General features: G+C 39.1%; 1 long non-coding RNA gene across 3 annotated transcripts in view; it reads left to right on the top strand.

Annotated features, from left to right (window-relative positions):
- The window catches only part of LOC109635834 (uncharacterized), a 278,978-nt gene that overhangs the window by 139,896 nt on the left and 125,032 nt on the right, over window positions 1-14,050 (top strand). The window contains exon 4 of one of the 3 annotated variants that reach the window (XR_011246191.1): window positions 1,043-1,529. The exons of the other annotated variants lie outside the window; for them this stretch is intronic. This is a non-coding gene — a long non-coding RNA (uncharacterized lncRNA). Of the gene's footprint in view, window positions 1-1,042; window positions 1,530-14,050 lie in introns of those variants that run through there. 3 annotated transcript variants of the gene reach the window in all.

The following is a 14,050-nucleotide window of genomic DNA, read 5'->3' as shown; positions in this document are numbered from 1 at the left end:
CATGATAATTTAGCCACACAAGGTAGACCTCAAAATCGAATCAAACCCTACCTTCGCATTCAACCTCTGCTTTTCTCGTCAACACTTTTATCACACACACACACACACACACACACACACACACACACACACACACACACACACACAGGGTCACTTATCATCACTCGTCTTCCACTGCAGCAAACATTCACTTGCATAACCTCTGTCTGCTTTTACTGCATCTGCATTGCCCTTATTCTCCATTTTTTTTATATCTCTCTCCCATTCCTCTCTCTCCATACTTGGCTAATTCAACAGAATTCTGCGCTGTCTATTTGTAGCATATAGGCTATTGTCTAATTAACAGTCATGGCTGCCTTTTGTTTTTAAAACTGAAATTCTAAGTCTTACTATTCTTCACCTTGGAGAGTGACTGACTCATTAGATTATTGGTTGGTTTTTGTGTATTTCCATATATTTGTGGTTTGGAGGTCACAGACAGCAGATATAAATGCATAACTAGATAAACATGCAGCATTCGTCACCAGTCCGTTCAAGTCAACATCTGTTTTGAATTGTATATTAAATTCATTCTCATTAGATGCAGTTGTTTTTCCCCGGAGGTCTTTAGTTCATTCATTCTTTCATTCATTCATTACCAGGCAACCACTTGCACTCTTGATAGGCAACATTCTGGAATGCACAGTGTCCTTCCTAGCAGACTCTTTAGATCCCATTATAATAGGCCTAAGAAGTGATTTGCTGTATGTGCCTCTGGGAAATCCAAAGTTTGTGATCAATCAATATAATTATCATTCTTCAATATTTTTTGGCTCATGCACTGCAAAAAACCTCCAGTCTGACAACAGATATATTAAGTACATATCTTTTCATTTCACAGCGTTTTAATCAGCCTATCAGTGACACTGAAAATAAAGAAAGACACGTTTCACTTGTCTATTTTCCATCATTTAATTCCTTGTGTTCTGCTAACAGGACGTGTAGCAGTGTTACAGGTGTAACATAACTTGCTTGTTGTCGTCATGTTTTCTGCACATTTGAGGTCTGATGGATTTTGAAAGAAGTAACACGCACATACACAGCGACAAAGGGAGGGAGTCATCCAACGGGAGGATTAATCAAGTGCCTGACATCTGTGAAGCTCGGCTCCAGAAGTGGTGGCCACAAGAGGCAGGAATCAAAGATGCCAATCTTTGTGGCTGTCCCCCTCTCTGCCTCAGTGCTGCCCACACATGTGGGTAATTGGTCAAATGTGGGACAAATTTACAGAAACAGGGCTTCAATGTTCGTTCCAATGACCTGTTTGTCTCCTTTGAATACGGCCTGTCAAGTGTGGAATGTGGCTTGTGCCCAGGGCGTATTATAATATGTGTGTTGATGTGTGCATGCACTGTGTGTACATGTGCTTCTGAATAAGTGAGCATGTTTATGGAGTGGGTGGACAATGTGGATTTCATGTATCCCTGTCTCTGACATACACATGCTCTTTTGATCTGTTGTGTGTGTGCTGTTTTATTTTTATATTTCTTTGTGCTTTTGTGGTTTCAGGGTTAAATAAATGTATGGACACAGTCCTGTGGGCACTGCTTTATTGCTTCTGGTTCATAAACACTTTGACAGCTCAATTCCATTTCACTTGGCTCTTGCCATCCTTATCTGATGTTAAAATGAATACAACTTCCCATGTGTATTTTTTTTTTTAGCTTGCAAAATTAGATGGCATAGAACTTGTGTTAATAAAGTAAATTGAAAGTCCATTCTACCAGTATAGTGTATAGGGAGAGAGGTTAATGCCAGTCAGCTGAAAATGATATGTGGTTTGTCCAGATGATGCAATATGCCGTTAACTATGAAAGTAAATGGAGTAAAAGCAGAGCTAGAACAAAGCAATATTCAAGAGTTTAAATGCAAATGGTTATTTGAAACAATTAGCAAACTTAATTTGGTTCCATTGATTTAACATTTAACATATTACTTCTATATTTGATGTTTCTCATTTTATGCAACAACATTATTTTTTATTTCATTATAATATTTGCAATTTCCTAGGTAGTTAATAAGTACCAGTTTTCAATTAAAATTTATGATTAACATTTTCTAAAACATACAAAACTATAGCGTGTTTAAAAAACATAAAACATTGACTCATAAAACTGCAGTTTCATAAGCTTTGCTACAAACTAGTGTCTCCCCCCACAAACATTGACGTGCATATCCACGTCCAGACGTCTGCTGGGCTTTAACAGGCAGTTTGTGTTTCAAAAACAGAGTGATTAATTACAGATGCAGGCCTCCGGGGTCAGGGTGACTGAATCCCATTTAGAGCGGCTTCATCAGTGCGGGGGTCATCAGGTGCTTGGATGATGATGGGGATGAAGGCAGTAGGCAACACAGAGGGTAATAGCATCATCCTAACTGATTAAAATATTACAGTGTAGTACAGCTGCGGCTGAAAAGGGGGAACTGATTTGTGTCTCCATATGCGAAAATGTTCTATTGTGTACTTTAGCGAATTATAGGCAGGTCAGAATGCAAATGAGCGAGCGAGTGCTGCCTTTATGCTCAGGCTCAGGCAGAATACCAATTGGCCTGGAAAGATATTACAATGCACAGCGCCTTACCTGAGTTCCTCCTCAGAGCAGCTTTACATTCAATGAGGAGATGAGATAGGTCACTGTAGAGCGTTAGGTAAAACCGATATCTCGCTGTTATATTCTCCCCCCATCGGACTTTAGATATTAATTACATGATGGCAGTGTGATTATAAAAGACATGGAAATGATATGATTCAGTGGAAAGAAATTGAAATATAAAAGATAAAATGTGAATTTAATTGTATTGTTCAGGACTGATGAAATTAAGTGGGGAAATGCTTCTGTTACATGCTTTATATCATACTTGCAGTGCAGTGGTGCAGAAAAGAGGTTTTAATGATTTTCTACAGTTCCATAACACCCTGCGGTAAACTAATAACCTTTTATTTCTCCTAAATAGTCCAGAAATAACCACTGTGCTTGCATGGAGGATTATTTGAAATAATAAAACTGACCATTTCAGAATAGTGAGTCCCGTCTGACCAATCATGACTCACTCTCAGCTGCTAATTATGATGTATCACTCCTTCATAGCATCAAATAACTAATTGAAACCAATCTTCTAAGACAAAATAAATAGCATGCTGGCTCAAAGTTGGGACAACAACAAAGACTGTGTATAAAGATGGTGGGCATTACTGCTCCCCAGAAGGGTAGCTAGCTCATAAATCCTGCCTCCTCCACGTTAGCAGATGGGACATGGAGTAAATTAAAAAGTCAAACTTAAAGATGGTTTCTGTCATTTTAAGTAGTTCTTATCACACAGTTTTTCATTCATGGGCTAATTTTTATGGGACTCAGGATTGGTCAAGCATGTGTATTGGCGGGACCTCAATTCCAAGGCTCTATCCCCCAATTACTATTGGACAGTCTTGCTCCAAATATACAAGATAGGTAGCGTTCTTTTCCAGGATGTTTTGGCTTTATTTCTACATAGATGAAGGAGTGTCATCAATGGTTCGTACCCTTTATACAGAACGACAGATGAAGGTGTAAAAAGTTATTAATATCACTATTAATACCAACATGTTACTGTGTCTCTTAACGCTCCAGGGTCTGACCACGCTTTTTGAGTTTGCTCTTCTGCGGATTTTATCCACCACCTCTTCCTTATTCAAAGGTCCCGCAGTTATTTTTTAATTGGTGCTTTTTGAGTTTGTTTTCCTGTTCCTCTTAACCATCTCTTCCCTCTCTCCCTCTCCTACTCGTTTGTCTTTAAAGGTGTCTGAAGATTGAGTGGGTTGCCGATGTTAATACAGAAGAAAGAAAATACATCTCTGCAAATGGCATCAGTGCTATTTTCTCAAAGTTGGTTTATTAAAACTCTGTGGTATAAAGTAAAATGAGCCAGAGAATTGAAAGAAACAATAAAGCAATACGTTTAAATCAACAGAGGGGATGATGGGAAGAGATGAAGTGCTGTTTAATTTCCTCGCAGCATATATTTGCTTTCATCATTTCTGTAGGATAAGTCTATTATAAAGAATTGGCTCTGGCAATTGCTGAAATTAGAAAAATCCACATCTTCCCCCATTTATAAGACTGTTATTTTGACTTCATGGTCGTGTTTAAACACCCTCTGGAACAGACCACAAGTCTAATGAAGAATCTCCATTGATGCGTCAGATATCTCATGAATCAAGGGCTTGATTTAAACAGCAAAAACTCAAAAGTGTGTGAAATTAAAATGTCCAGAGATGAAAATAGGCATGGTTGCTCACACATGATGATGAGCTGTAATAAACTGAAGAGGAAGGAGTCCGGCTTGCCTCGGGTTGTTCGGGGACTGGGACAGTTTAATTGAGGTTTTATTAGGGTTCTCTCGGGAGAAATTTAACTTGTCAGGCTAATCATCATAATGTTGGCCTTAGGTCAGGGCCCATTTTTATCCATTCCATCAGAAGGGCATGGCCACTTTAGTCACTAGGGGACTATACTCTGCAGTCGGAAACCAGGCCACACAGAGAGCGGAATGGTTACGTTGATTAACTTTTAATTACCTATCATCAACTGGTTCGCCATATTGTCCCAACTGCATTGTTTCTGGTCCGTGGAGAAATAATCCAGGAGTCATTCAAAGGGCTGGAAAAGTTTCCACAACTTGAATCAAATACCTCTACACGCAAATATGTTGTAGAAAATGTATTGTTTCTTTGCAATTCAACACAAATGTCCTCTGTTTCAATTTGATTCCGTTGGAAATGACCAAGTAAATCATCCTTTTCTTTGAAGTCTGTTTAAGTCCTAAGGGTGTGAATAACTTAGTTGTGCTTCTTTGCCTAAAACGTGCATATTTGAGTGAAGAGAAAGCAATGAATCAGCTTGTTTGAATTTAATTTGGTCTCTTTCAGCAGCGTGTAGTCAAAAATAATCTCAAAGACCTATCAAGGAAGCTCATGAGGGTGTAAACTCCCCCAGATACATCCACACTGCACTGTTAGACTATTAAAACGTGTAGTAAAGCAGGTACTTGTATACGGTGACACAATCTCTTAGTAGAAAACCTTTCTTGAGTTTTATATCACATCACTATCACTTTTGTCCTTGTCTCATCTTCTTAAATGGAAATAAACCTGCAACAATTTCCCCGTCTGACACATTTTAAACTGAAGTCATGACCCTGATTAGCACATGAATGAAAAATAAGGATCTTGAATAGGTTTATGATGTGAGAATGACAGCAGGGATTCTGTCAGCGTGTCGTTGACTCTGCAGTAGTTAGGCCTGAGATTTGTCACCAACTGACACATTTTCATAGAACCAGAAAAGCATGAAATTGAAAATAAATCATTTGGCATATTGATCTGTTTCCATCCTGTGGTAGAATAAAAAAAAAAGAGAACAGAGGAGGAACTGTATAAAACAAAGTGTATATCATATACCAGTGAGCAAACTGGTGAAATAATACAAAATAAATTGACTTTCCTTCATATAATCTATTTATCGGTCCAATACCTGATTACAGTAGGTACCTCACAGGCACTGATGCTATTATTTAATAGAATTGACAAGTTGGCTTGTTCATGACCTTGATTATGTTTGAGCCATATTCAGAGCCATTGTAAAATACGCTATAAACACACACCTGTGGCCACATTACATCAGTACGACTGTACTAGAAAATCATTTTAAGATGTCAAACCTTGTTGTTAGTTTTAATTAAGTGGGTGGGCTGAGCATATGGTTTAAAAGAGATGGACTGGGCAGAGGGGGAAGGTAGAAAAATCAAGATGTACTAAATATTGAAGAGTGAGAAAGTGAATTGATGGAAAAATTAAGAGATGAAGCGAAGACGGTTAAACAGTCTATTTGGTCAATTTGCTGTTTTTGGACTTGGTGTGTCAAAAAAGATCTGGTTATTGATTTTAAACTGAATTGCGAAGTTCCTCTGCTTTTGAAGTACCACTGTACAAAAATCGTAAATCCTGTCTCGGGTCATAAATGTACAATCTAAGTCACAGAAGATGCTGGAGCGATACCCTCGCCTCTGAGACCAGGCTATTAAAATGCACCTGACCAAAGTCAAACAACCCTGTAGCAGAGAGGAGGGCTTACATGATTAAACATTATTCCACAAACAATGCTGACGAATATTTATCCCTACAATCTATAGGGAGGCTCCCCACCGTGTTGCTATAGGTGCTGTAAACCACAGCCTCCCTCTTACTTATTTTGATGTCGATATAACTGAAATCTCAGCCGGACCAGTGAGCTAGAACATCAGAAGTTTATATAACTCAAGAAACTTTAGATTATAGATTAGAGTGAAATCATTGCTGAAGCCAGAGGGCGAGAATATAGAAAATATAGAAAATTAGAGACCAGTGTAATCCAAGGGCATCTTCCTTCCATCTCGATAACTGTCCCTGATCCCCACAGTTCTACGTGCATCCCACCATATCACATAAATCTTATACGGGGGGGGGTCTTTTATTGCTGTTGTGGTCCTCTGTATCACTGGACTGGTTTAGTTTGTTATCTCTTTTCAGGCCAGTGTGCACTGATAGAGGGGTGAACTGAGAGATGCAGTGTGAGGTCACGACAGATAAACTGCAGATTAGCTCAAGGAAGTGAAGGTTCAGGAAGTGGGTACAGAGAAACCATCCTTCAGTGAGATGAAGGAAACTGCTGCAGATCCCTTGAGCAACATATTAAATTAACTCCACATCAAGGCAAAGAGGCAAAGACATGATCAAATGTTCATTAATTTAAAAACTTGGCTCCGTTTGAGTACTGCAGCATTACACTGCAACAAAATAGGAAAAGGGGACACGAAGGGTAGTACTGAGAAGAATAAGGAAAATAAACACTGATTAAGAACACTGACCAAGATGAGCAAATTGCTCTTGGCTCAGGTGAAGGTCGTCTACAGTCGGTCACAAGCCTCTCCTGTAGTGACTGTTAAGTGGTTTGTGTGCTAATGAGATGCAAGATGCAAAGTAGCAGGGCCTTCCAAGGACAAGGACAGGACACAATAGCAGGGATGGAAATAATTGGTACAAATCTCAACAATTCTTGGTTCATACAGAAAAGATGCATGATTTAAAACCATAACATAACATAGTGCAAGATGGCATTGCAAAATAAAAATCTAGATTTAAAATAAGGAATTTTACTGTAGATAATGTTTTATCAATTTAACCAATATTGGCATTGCTTCATAGTGAAACATGGTTTTTCGAAAGGCTCTAAAAGAGAAAAACAGATGATATTCCTATGATTTCAGTGAAATTTAAATTAAGTTTTCCTTCTCATCCCCATTGCTGGTACAGTGGTATTATTAGTCAGCAAGAAAGTGCTAGATAAAGAGAGTGGTGGCATGTGAAGCTGGGTTTTCTGCAGTCCGAATATATTCATATGTGTTAATGGCAGAGCGGTATCCTGCAATAGCTGACACATCAGAAAAGTGTTCTGGAAAAGTAATTTGTGCCAAATCTGCTTGAATGTCTTCTTTAAGAAAATAAATATTCTGTTTTGTAACCTGGGGTATATTTTTTCCTACAGAAACCAAACTTGCCAGATGCGAAACATAATTGATCCGTGAAAAATCTGAACCAATGTTCAGGTTGCTTGCACTTTCCCAAAACAGGGTACAATGTCCTTTCTTTTGTAAAAATGTCAGTGGAATGAATATCTGTATTCACAACACTGCGTGACCAAGGGTCTGTTCAATTGTAAAAGGTCATAGGGACTTTAATGAGGTGCCTTCTGGGAAAATAACAAGCTCCTTATGCCTCGATAGACACCTCCCTGTGTCAAGACGTCAGCAGCTGCAGGGAATGCTTCACCTCAGTGATGGCAATATAGGGAAGAGATGGCCTTTTTTAGTTGAAATGTTTGTCATAGTAAGGAAATGTAAGATTTGAAAGCTACACGTCAGCAAAAACATGATGTAAAGTGATGCATTTTTCAACAATAAATAATAAATCACATTTTCTGATAGTGAAGTCATAAGCGAAGCATGTAACCTCCATCCTGCTGAAAGTGTTACTTCAAACTTGAATTGATTTAATTAACAAGGTGTGTTCGTATCATTAACCTTCTGTGTCCTTTGGTAGTCATTTAAACAGTTACTCTACTGTCAACCTTGAGGTGCCCATGTTCCCGCAGTTCACATCTAAGAACATTGATAAACCCTTTGTATGATTGAGAGGCTAATGGATTTTTAAAAGAAAAAGTTGGCTTTTTTTTTTAATTCATTTTCAAAACTATTTAAACAGTTTGGTCTGATTAAAAAAAAGAGTCTATGCAGTATTAATTTCCACAATCACTCAACAATGGCTCATGCAACATTTAGACACAGAATAGTGTTTTTTAGCTCTGGAGATATAATGTCGTCTTCTTCCACCCATGGGTGCTTAACTCAATTGTCAAGGAGCCACAACCTTTTTGACATTCGAAACAGTGCTGTTACCATAGCGCACAATGGCTGCTGTCATGTAAAGGAAAAGACACTGCACACACGGGACGTCGATTATTCTGCGCCTGATGCTGTAGCTAGTAGGAACATGTTGAAACAGAGCGTTGTTGTCTGCGCTCTTGTATGTGCATACGCATGCTTACGTGTGATTGTGATCGTAGACATGCATGAGAGGGAAGACAACAGCTTGGGCTGAATGAAGGTGGGAGCACAGCAGTGGGGAGAAGAGAGGTGGACTGAAGCAGGTTTTTGTGATGAATGTGGCAGCTGCTGTGTTATTTGATGTCCCTCCGTCATGGTTGACGGATTGTGGGTGAATGGAGCTTTCTGGGTTGTTGACACTACATAGCAGCACAGTGGATTTGATGTTTGTTGACAGTTTGTCACACCGCTATTACAATGATCCTGGGTTTGTGAGAGGTGGGGGGAAAAATAAAGGGTTGCATTATGTGTACCACTGTCGGTTGGGTCTTTGAAATGTCATGTAAATGAAGAGCATATGCAGATCAAAGCTGACTTTTTGAAAATATATCTTAAACACAGTCTATTTGACTTCATGCTCTACATAGTCATTAACGTTACAGGTTTTGTAATCAAATCCAAACCTCACGCATTGTAAAAAATGAATACTCTACCTACAGCCGCTCAGTGTAAACATTTATAATCCATTGGTTTTGTTCTGAATAGACTGAATAGACTTTCTATTCGCAGCAAAGCAACGCCATTCTGTGGTTTTTCCAGGAACTCTTTTGTTGAAGGGCTACAACTGAGCAACAGGTTGCACTCCCACCAAGTCACACTAGAATGGCACTCAGTAGAGTGCATACACACTTATGAAACACACTCATAGATGATAACACACCCTCTTTGTCAGAGTGTCATTGTTATTTTCAAGCTAACCTAATTAAGCGTTGATGGTATTGCTGCTACACTAGACTCAGTTTAGTGGAGTGACCTTCCTCCTGCTAAAGGCATTAATGCAGAGCTGAAAAAAAAGTGTAGATTGAGCGTCAGTACAGGTGTGTGTCCTGGTGAAACTTGTGCCTGTCTTACTTTCGATTCAGAGTTTATAAGTAGGCTGGTTTGCCTTTTTATCAACCATCTTTGTTTGCATCTGTATTTTCATTGTGTTGACTTTGTTAGTTTGGAAGTTTCCCACTCGATTTGCCAAACACAGGCAGTTCGCATCAGCTTCTAGCTTTGTATTAACTTGGTGCATTTTTGCAAAGTACGAGGACTGTGGATTTTTCATTTTAATTATGTGGAGAAGTACGATCAATTCTTTATAACATTTAATAAGATTTGTATATTTTCATAAATGTAATCAATACATTTTTAATATTACAAATTGCAGTGACCAATTTTAATCTACTATATGAGGAGTTCTGAATTAATCATTTAAGCAAAAGTGCTTTTTATAAAAGTTGAGTATAACTTAATTCAGACGAGAGCATTTGTTACATATTATCATCATAGACTGAACCTCCCAATAAACTCTGAAACTTTTTTACTCATGAATCATGAATGCTGCGACGGCTGCTGTAATTACAATCCAATGATAATCAAATAAACAGTGTATGTAAATTCCTCACAGATGCAATACTTCAACATGCATAATTAATATTTTTCCACACCGACCAAAGCAAAAGACAGAATGGAATGATCACAGTAAACTCTTAGAGCTTTAACTTTGTAAGACTCATCAAAGTAAGAGCCCTCTTTGAAGTGGATGAGGGAAAGTGTGAACAGGATTCAGGTACAAAGAAGAGTTCTCGTACCTTCATCAAAAGTTTAATCATCTCAGACAATCTATCACAGCTGCCTTTAACTGAGAGTGTGGGACTTCTGAAACCTATTGAAAATGAATGTTAAGGCGATAAAACAATTGGTTTAATGTACATGTATATGTCAATCTGCATTGAACCAACAGATCAACATCATTTCATTTCATCTGGTTGAAAAAAAGGAATTTACAAAGAAATATAGCAAAGAAACGAAGCAGGGGATTTTCTCCAAATTTCTCTTCAACTGTGCACCACTGGGTGTTGGAGGAAGTCAAGGGAAATGATTGTTCAGGATGGACTGTACCAGTATATCATGCTGTGATTTTTCTTTTAATGGTTAGATATATTTTTGCTTGGATATTTTGAAACAGTTTGATATCAGTTTCATGCCTGTCTGAGGTTTTGATATCGTAAAACGGATGAGCTGTACCAGTATGATAACCATCCAGCCTTAGAACTCTCTTTTCTTCTCAGTGCCTCTGTCATGTTGCGCATCATTCCTCACTTCCTGTGTCATTTTCCAAGTACTTCCATCACATTATCCTTTGAGAACAAGTACAAGTTCTAATACATATTTGAATAGGAGCTAAATAATTTCAGATTGCACTTACAGTATTTCCCCTAAGATGGAGTTGAAGCAGTGGAGGTAAAAAATTGTGTTTTACTTGGTAGCATTTCGCAGGGTGACTGGTTTTAATAGCGTACATAGTGAGAGGTGCACTAGATAGATTGCTGATAGATTCCCCCGCTGCCCCTTTCTCATTCTTCCCCCTTCCCCCTCTCTTCCTGAGTGGGTGTGACCTCAGCTTCTCTGCTTGCTGATCACAAACTGGAAACAGGATGCACACTTTGACAAGGTCAACTGACACACATGATGACATGATATCATTAATGTGACGTGCAAATGAGCAATAGAAAACTAATCGCGCAAATGTTAATATTCTCTTACACTACAGCATGGTGACCATAGGGATTAGTAGGTGAATGGACACAGTGCGTTTAAGCCAGTGGGAATGATGGACAGGTTTAAATGGCAGAGACTTTTCCTGCACGACAAATACCAACACGTTGACGCAGTACCTTTTAAATGCAGTGAAAAACTTGTACGTGAGAAATGAAAATTCGAAGGATCTCCTGTATATCAGAGGATTGAGTCAAGGGATTTAAAACCTGGTGGAATGGGCTTAGTTAGCTCTCACCCCTGTGTTTTCAGTGTTTGGCTAACACTCAGCTTCTGGCTATTGAGAATTCATTTGCATGAAATGAAAGCACAAGCCATGGTTTAATGAGATGGCAGCGTTTTATTTTTTTGCATTTCTGTTTCTCAACAAAGATCAAGTTGGTCACATTGACTCGTCCTTGGAGAAGAGGGTGGATTACTACCTGCTAAATCAATCTGCACTTTCACTGAATAAAAGCTTCAGGTAATTGCATTAGATCTCAACCTGAATTCATGCCCTTGTGGACCGTGCCCTGGCACACTGAAAACCACTGAGCTAATAAAGGAATGGAAATCATACCACGCCTTTATGGACTTTCATATTCTACATTTTGTCACTACATTTATATGTTGGCTCATTATTTCACCCAAAAACGTCCTCCATGGTTTAGCTCAGCTCCAAACTCATTGTCTGGCTCAAAAGATCAGACCTTTGTGACACAGAGAATCAATTTCCTGGGTGAACAATGGTTTCCTAATGCCAGAGACATTTCAACATTTCAAGTAAGAAACTGTGTCTGAAAGTTGTTGGGGAAGCCTAAAAGCAGATCAATGTGTCATGCAATATATTGCTAATGCTCTGATGAGGAGCAGTTTTAGGAGAGGTTAGATTTAGTCACATGCCTCTGTCAGACAACAATTCTTGAGAAATCGCCAGGACTGTATAGCTACTTTCAGACATGCACTGGACTCAGTAGATCTAATTTTCTCTGGAGGAGGTGCATATGTGAGCAGAAATGTCCGAGTGAGACGCTAATGTCCGTAGAAATCCAGGAGAGGTCGATGTGTGAACAGACTAGAGCTGATGATGGTGTCAGGTGTCGTCCACATGATCACGTGATCCATGCAGTGGAATTAATACGTCACTTCCTGTCTCTGTCTGCTGCACTTGGCTGCACCTGCTGCTCCACCTCTGCCCTGAATATTGCAGAGGATTTGATACTGCTGTGAACGCATCTGTGCGGAGAACCTCCCACTGTGTTGTGCATGTGTTAAAGGCAAAATCTGGGTTAACTGTGAAGCCAAAAATTGAATTTTACCCAGAAGTCATGTCTGAAAACGGCTTATGATTACCACCATGACTTCTTGTAATCTTGAGTTATGTTGGTCACATCAAATTCTCCTGCATCCTCTTTGCTCCTCCACTGATATCGAATAAGATTATTTGATACACTGATTTTGAAGGAGGAAGTAGTGCTACTTTAAGAGGCCAGGCACAGCATAAGAAGGGCAGCAATCGGTCATTCAGTGGATGCATCCATTCGACCCGTTATCTGTTCTCCGCATCCCATCCCGATCAAACACAGCAGGCCCTCCAAAACAAACACTCATCTATCCTGTGGGACAGCCAGCCTTTCTGGGTCACAGCTCGGACAAAAACGACCTTGACACTCGCTGGATATGAATTATACAAGGACTAGAGGGACCTAATGAAGCCTTCATGGAGTGTTTGAGTAAGATAATAAACTGTGCATGCAGTGGAGAAGTAAGGCATGACTGAATCAACAGCACATTTCATTGGATGGTGTGACAGTGTGATTCCCCATCAAATTCTGCCTCATTTGGCAAATTAAATTGACCACAGGATCATTGTTTGTTATGTTTTTTTTTGTTTAGCTGTGTGGAGGTACTTAGGGGTGTAAAATCTGTACAAAGCAAGCACGATGTCCTCAATTGTGACCACATAACAGAGAGACAAGGGCTTAGCATCCATTGCAGTCATCCTTTGTTCGGTGCCAAGTTTAGCAGGGAGCACATAGGCGGTCTGTACGTGGCTGCCTGTCATCATCATATGTCTCAAGGGGGCGTGATAAATCGAACATGCTCATATGATAAATTGGCTAAAGGAAGCCACACAAAGCGCTTAATAATCACTGCTAATTGCTCCATTCATTATTATCTGATTGGGAAGCCACATAAGGGTTTTTGCTGCATGGAAGCAACAGCAGTTGTTCATGAATAAAGCTTCCTCTGCTTAATATGAAACAGAACACTATGCATACATAGTACAAGGAAGATTATATAGGTTAAAAGCTCTCAGTTACAGAAAGTAATGTCACACCACTGGGATCAAAGGCAAACATACCTCCATGATCACCAATATGCTGGTAATGATGTAATAATTCCAAGACACTTTAGATGGAAGCATTCGTAGCATTTTTATTGTGAATCTAAGTAGAGCTGATGAGCCAGCTCCAAAGCTTTTTCAAACATTAAAAAGGATGAAAAGACTTGCTTCACTTTACTTTTTAAAAGACAAATGCTCTGGGAAAATGGAAAGAATAGAATGAATTTTAGATCACCAGTGTCAGTTTGTTGAGGGTTCATCAATAGAATGAACCAAATTCATATGCAAGTGCTTGATCTAAAAAACATCATTCACTCAGTGTCTGGAATCTAAGCCGGTATTCATCCCGCAGTTCTTTTGTCCTTGCCGTATTTTACTTTGTTTTTCCTTGGACTGTCAAAGTGACAGAGATGTCAGACTTGTTGTGTTTGTTTAAAAAAAGTCCTTAAATTAAAGAACAATATT

This window comes from Paralichthys olivaceus, chromosome 15 (assembly GCF_024713975.1).
Source record: "Paralichthys olivaceus isolate ysfri-2021 chromosome 15, ASM2471397v2, whole genome shotgun sequence".
Taxonomy (NCBI): Eukaryota; Metazoa; Chordata; class Actinopteri; order Pleuronectiformes; family Paralichthyidae; genus Paralichthys; species Paralichthys olivaceus.
The sequence above is the reverse complement of the archived record's forward strand: the minus strand, read 5'-3'. Positions and strand labels throughout refer to the sequence as shown.